The sequence below is a fragment of the Rhinoderma darwinii genome, chromosome 6, assembly GCF_050947455.1.
Source record: "Rhinoderma darwinii isolate aRhiDar2 chromosome 6, aRhiDar2.hap1, whole genome shotgun sequence".
NCBI classification, from domain to species: Eukaryota; Metazoa; Chordata; class Amphibia; order Anura; family Rhinodermatidae; genus Rhinoderma; species Rhinoderma darwinii.
This window is the reverse complement of record NC_134692.1, coordinates 52,652,555-52,659,854: the sequence shown is the minus strand read 5'-3', so window position 1 is coordinate 52,659,854 and position 7,300 is coordinate 52,652,555.

Below are 7,300 nucleotides of genomic sequence, written 5' to 3'. Positions count from 1 at the left end.
AATTGGCTACAAAACCATAAGTAAGACGCTGGGTGAGAAGGAGACAACTGTTGGTGCAATAGTAAGAAAATGGAAGACATACAAAATGACTGTCAATCGACATCGATCTGGGGCTCCATGCAAATCTCACCACGTGGGGTATCCTTGATCCTGAGGAAGGTGAGAGCTCAGCTGAAAACTACACGGGGGGAACTTGTTAATGATCTCAAGGCAGCTGGGACCACGGTAACCAAGAAAACCATTGGTAACACATTACGCCGTAATGAATTAAAATCCCCTGCTCAAGAAGGCACATGTACAGGCCCGTCTGAAGTTTGCAAATGAACATCTGGATGATTCTGAGAGTGATTGGGAGAAGGTGCTGTGGTCAGATGAGACTAAAATTGAGCTCTTTGGCATTAACTCAACTCGACGTGTTTGGAGGAAGAGAAATGCTGCCTATGACCCAAAGAACACCGTCCCCACTGTCAAGCATGGAGGTGGAAACATTATGTTTTGGGGGTGTTTCTCTGCTAAGGGCACAGGACTACTTCACCGCATCAATGGCAGAATGGATGGAGCCATGTACCGTCAAATCCTGAGTGACAACCTCCTTCCCTCCACCAGGACATTAAAATGGCTCGTGGCTGGGTCTTCCAGCACGACAATGACCCGAAACATACAGCCAAGGCAACAAAGGAGTGGCTCAAAAAGAAGCACATTAAGGTAATGGAGTGGCCTAGCCAGTCTCCAGACCTTAATCCCATCGAAAACTTATGGAGGGAGCTGAAGATCCGAGTTGCCAAGCGACAGCCTCGAAATCTTAATGATTTACAGATGATCTGCAAAGAGGAGTGGGCCAAAATTCCATCTAACATGTGTGCAAACCTCATCATCAACTACAAAAAACGTCTGACTGCTGTGCTTGCCAACAAGGGTTTTGCCACCAAGTATTAACTCTTGTTTGCCAAAGGGATCAAATACTTATTTCTCTGTGCACAATGCAAATAAATATATATAATTTTAACTAAGTGATTTTCTGTGTTTTTTTTAATATAATCTATCTCTCACTGGTAAAATTAACCTAGCCTAAAAATTCTAGACTGTTCATGTCTTTGATTGTGGGCAAACTTACAAAATCAGCAAGGGATCAAATACTTATTTCCTTCACTGTATGATCCGGATACATGGTCCATATAATGGGCACCCCAATATCTCAGCTCTAGGACTGAATTGCTAAAGTTACCAATTACCACTAAGTATTTATATACCTGGAAGTGTAAACGTTAGACTCCTACTACAATACAGTACAGCATATTAGCTTTGTGTCAACTATATATGGTTTTCACAGAGCCTACAGTATTTGCTCTGGTGTTGCATGGAAACACTCCTTATACTATCAGAACAAAGAGTTCCTGCAGCAAAATAAACCGTGAGCTATGATGGTGGAGCAAGCTCAAAGATATGAGGCCTGGAGAATAAAGAAACAATTCATTATAAGAATCACTGGAAAAATTCATTTGGAATAGAACACATTTTATAGCAAAGAAAGCTTTGAATCACATGTTTAGACCTGTCCCTGGATATCAGGGCTAGTTGGAAACTATGCTAGTCACTCTGCCAGATAAGCCACTGTTATGCACAATTGGGGGCTGTCACCACAGCGTTCACTAGAAACCACAAAGCACATGGTAGGATATTAAATGTACCAGAACATATTTCAAGATCCATAACTGGACAGCTGAGAACAGTCAAGCATCATATTCAAAGCTAGATTCATGATTAATATGCAATTGTATATCATAGATATGTGTACAAGGGTAGAAACCATCTGCATGTGCATTGTGGTGGCTTTAGCTAGAAAACTACTCTCTCCAAATCTTTTCATATAACATTTTTTGTATGATCATGGATTGGGCTTGCAGAAAATAACATCAGTTTTATTCAAAATAAGACCTTATTCACACTACAGGACACAGTGACATCAGGCACTTCTGAAGCGGAATCCCCGACCCTGTGGCCGGTGTCTCCACTCCAGGAGAAGTCAGGGACTTCTCCTGGAAAGGTGGCGCTATCTACAAACAGGTAGGGGGTGTCATCTATGGGGGGGTGCTGTGTGGAACTACCTACAGGGGGCTGTGTGGCATTACCTATGGGGGGCTGTGTGGCATTACCTACGGGTAGGTTGTGTGGCATTACCTACAGGGGACTGTGTGGCATTACCTGCAGGGGGCTGTGTGGCACTACCTACAGGGGGGCTGTGTGGTATTACCTATGGGGGGGCTGTGTGGCATTACCTATGGGGGGCTGTGTGGCATTGCCTATGGGGGGTTGTGTGGCATTACCTACATAGGGCTGTGTGGCATTACCTACAGGGGGCTGTGTGGCACTACCTACACGGGGCTGTGTGGCTCTACCTACAAGGGGGCTGTGTGGCATTACAGGGGACTGTGTGGCATTACAGGGGACTGTGTGGCATTACAGGGGACTGTGTGGCATTACAGGGGGCTGTGTGGCATTACCTGCAGGGGGCTGTGTGGCATTACCTACAGGGGGCTGTGTGGCATTACCTACAGGGGGGCTGTGGCAGTATCTACAGAGGGCAGTATGTTGCATTATCTACAGAGGGCAGTGTGTGGCATTATCTACAGAGGGCAGTGTGTGGCATTATCTACAGAGGGAAGTGTGTGGCAAAAAATTTACAAATTAAATTCATCCGATTTTAAAACAGACAGGGAAAAAAACGGATGTAAAACGGGTCAAAATCGTGCGTTAAAAACGGCCACACGGCCTGTAACGGAATCGGAACGGATGCAAAACGGATGCAAAACGGCCAGAAAAAAACAGTCCAAAACGTCAGTTTTTATCGGCCGACACTCGGACGCTGTCGTGTGAATAGAGCCTTTACCCAGCAATTAGAAAGTGTCAGGCAAAGGGGTTGTCTCCTTGGAAGGATATGCCACCCATGTCCACTGTCTATGTGTCCACATGAAAAAAAAAAGAGCAGGGCCGAACTGGCTCAGTGCTTTTGTGGTGCCAATGCCACTTGATTCTAGCAATTGGCTGAGGTTTCAATGGTTGAACCCTAATTGATCAGAAATTTATAGGATTTCCTAGAGAAAGGCCACCCCCAATGTCTGTGAGAAGCCAAACCCTTTAATTGATTGTATGTAAACATGCATAAACTTCAACCATTTTGAGTTTTATATGTGTTTATAGGTTATAATGCTTTAAAATTACACAATAAGATGCAGAACGAAGGGTTTGTTCAAATCTGCGTTGGAGGCTCCGTTAGTATGCACTGTTTTGTATGCCAAGATTATGGACTCCTTGACCGAAACCCAATGGAACCCATTAAAGTCATTGAGTTCCATTAGGCACGGTTGGTTTATATCATGCGACAGTTCCGGTGCTTCATTTTTTTTTCAATATTCTGCTCCTATGACAGAGCAGAACAGCCAGAAACAAAACACAGATGGGAACATAGCCAATACATAGCCAAAAAAGGTATACCGATGTATACCGGCCTAACAGGGCAGTAACTTAACACCACCGTTTGCAAAGAAATTCTGATAGATGGGGGTCTCACCTCTGGGACGGTAACCTACTAGAGAACTTGGCTTTTTCAGTAACTCACAAAGACTTAAATAGAAAAAGTAGAGCACATTCAAAGCCACCTCTCCATTCAATCTCTACCTGGATGTGGCTGTCAACAACCGCTTCACAGGGTGGGTTAGGGGTCAGAGCACCTGATATGCCATAAATGTGTATGGTGTCAATATGTATAGTGGGAAATAGTTTTTTCGAAAATAAGGTGTTCAGCCTGAACCAATTTTTAAATGGAATTACACCAGAGAACTGCAAGAAACTATTCACATATAACTGGGAACCACCTAAAGATTAACATAAATAACTGTATTGAATGTTTTCTCAAGTTTCCTAACTAATCTATAGGGCTTATACATATCATGCAGTGAATACTAGATTCTAGTTCTTTATCTGTTGTAAATGTAAAGTTTTGTCCTAAAGACACGTTATATTTAAAATTCAGAATGGCAATAACTTTATGGCACAAGTTCACTGAAAGCAAACCGTAATTTCCTAATATGCAGCAATCTCCTGATACACCCCCATTATATACTTCTTTTATTGAAATCACTCCCTTTATGAACTGGAGCAACCCAATGATAGACCAGGGCTGCACCTTTACCCTACATGTTTGTCTGCAGAATACAGGATGCGTTTTAGGATTGCCTGTATTCTGTCTATGGTGCGACTGACACAAGCTGGAGTACAACAGTGACTGTTGAGGGGTTGTAGAGATAAACTGTGGCATTACTAAAAGAATCTGATAAAAGAAGCATATTAGGTGAATGGCAAATATATATAATTCCCTAATATACAAGTGCAGGTTCATTTTGTCTCACTAAAGGTGATTTGCTGTAAATATGAGGGCAAATATAAATACAAATACAGATTCAATAATGGAAACTTAGATCTTTAGTGATTGGAAGATATAAAATCATTGTGTCCCCTTATTGAAGGACAGCAGAAATTGAAAGAGAAGTTAAAGGGGTTCTCCCATCAGAGACATTTATGACATATCCTCAGGATATCAGAAAAAAGGAGATTTTTGAAGCAGCACTAGTCCCGAGTATGATGCGGTGCACGCTGTCAAGCCAGGCAAACCCACTCCAGCACGATGTATATCCAAAGAAGTAGTAGAACAACAGCACACGTCTTCAAATCATCAAAGTGGTTTTATTGTCAAGACATCCACAAACGACAAGCTTGTCGTTTGTGGATGTCTTGACAATAAAACCACTTTGATGATTTGAAGACGTGTGCTGTTGTCCTACTACTTCTTTGGATATCCTCAGGATATGTCATAAATGTCAGATAGATGCGGGTCCCACCTCTGGGACCCACACTTGTGTCTAGAACGGGGCCTCCTATGCCCTGTTCTAGCTTTTTTGTGCTCACGCTGCCTCCCGACCACTTACTGATTACATGGTCGTGAGTTACGGAAACAGCGTAACTCGCTGAGCTATGTTGTTTCCATAACTTCCATAGAACTGAATAGTAGTTACAGAAACAGCATAGCTTGCATGCTTCGTTGCTTCCTTAACTGCCATTCACTACTATGGGAGTTACGAAAACAGCATAGCTCATCGAGTTACGCTGTTTCCGTAACTCCCGACCATGTAATCAGGAACTGGCCGTGGGTCAGCATGAGCACAAACAGCTAGAACAGGGATTAGGGGGGCCCCGTTCCAGAGACAGGTGCGGGTTCCAGAGGTGGGACACGCATCTATCGGACATTTATGTCATATCCTGTGGATATGTCATAAATGTCCTTCATGGGAAAACCCCTTTAAGTGTCCTGTCATACTTTCTATAAATGGTTCTGCAAAATTAAAACTGTTCAACCCAGAGAAAAACATCTTATCAGACATGTGCCAAAGGTCGAAAAGAGCAAAGGTATATTGATTATACTGTTTGCATACATTAGAACTACTTTGGTGTGTAAACACTGTAATGGAGAAATCTGATCATATTAAAGTACTATGGGAAAGTGATACATCTTTACTTTATATAGTGTCATAGTTCATCATTTTATGTTTTAAATCTTTCAAAAGTGAAGCTGTCATGGGAAACCCCCTCTTTCAGGATTTGCCAGTGACAGTGATTATGCATGACAGGTGACAAACATTCTTAAAGAAGGATCCACCTATCACCTGATCAAGCGACAAGTCAGCAAAACTGTAAAAATGAATCTTCTAGGGCTACACGAATCACATTGCAAGGGTTCTTGAGTTTTTCTTTATCAAACTCATATTCTGTATAACCCTCTGAAATGTTAATTGCTGCATGTTCCCTCCCCTTATATAATATTTTAGACAATGTTCATGCTGGTTTTCCATGGACCTTATCAAAGCAGGACAAGTTACCCACACACCAGATTAGAGAGTGGAGAGGCGGGGAGGGCATCCAAGTGTTCAGCTATGGTAGATGACACAGGGTAACTGTCAGCATCAGAAGAAAGACAGTGAGGAAAGCACAGGGGAGGAAGGGGGAAATCACACAGGCTATCAGTGTAGAGAGAAAGGAGAAAGTCCATGAACACACTGCAGGGTGAGGGTGGAGGGAATCACACACTCTTCAGCATCAGTGTCCTTCAGGACAAAGGAGAAGGGATCCCTCATGGGTTGTAGAATAAGAAAGCAGTACAGGAAAAAAGCTGTGCTGATACATGAGAGCTAGTGAAGGCAGCAGTATCCTGGACACACAGACCACACATGCAGCATGTATTACTAGGAGGGACACCTCCACATGAGATAAGTCTAAAACTAGGAGCACGTTGTAATAGATATTGCAGCCTGAAATTTAGTGCAACTTTTTTTTAACTACAGGTAACCACTAACATATGTAAAAATACTTTTTTTCCCATGTTAAAGGTGTCAATAGCCTTTAAAGCGAGTAGTGGATATATCAAGATGGTGTTTTTAAAAAAAAATCTACTAGTTCATAGAAAGGATGCCCTGGAGTTGGAAAAAATACAAAGAAGAGCAACGAAGCTAATTAGGGGCATGGAGAATTTAAGTTATGAGGAAAGATTGAAAGAATTAAACCTATTTAGCCTTGAAAAAAGACGACTAAGGGGGGACATGATTAACTTATATAAATATATTAATGGCACATACAAAAAATATGGTGAAATCCTGTTCCTTGTAAAACCCCCTCAAAAAACAAGGGGGCACTCCCTCCGTCTGGAGAAAAAAAGGTTCAAGCTGCAGAGGCGACAAGGCTTCTTTACAGTGAGAACTGTGAATCTATGGAATAGTCTACCGCAGGAGCTGGTCACAGCAGGGACAGTAGATGGCTTTAAAAAAGGGTTAGATAATTTCCTAGAACAAAAAAATATTTGCTCCTATGTGTAGAAATTTTTCCTTCCCTTTTCGCTTCCCTTGGTTGAACTTGATGGACATGTGTCTTTTTTCAGCCGTACTAACTATGTAACTATGTAACTATGTAACTATATGGCTATCCTGCATTTTAACATGAGAAATGCTCTATCAACATCAGTGTTATGCTCTTTCCATCAGGGATTTCAGTATTTTTGTCTGCAAGAATAGCGTAATCTTCAGAAATATTCCGGTCATCAAAAATAAAGGTACCCCGGCAGCAACCTGATGGATCCCATTATAAGTCAAGTAGATCTGTCAAGATTCATTGGGTTCCATTCAAAAATGGATCTGTCATAGCTGTAATGGCTCCTTCATGAATTGATGAGATGATGCTAGTGTAAACAGAGCGTTAA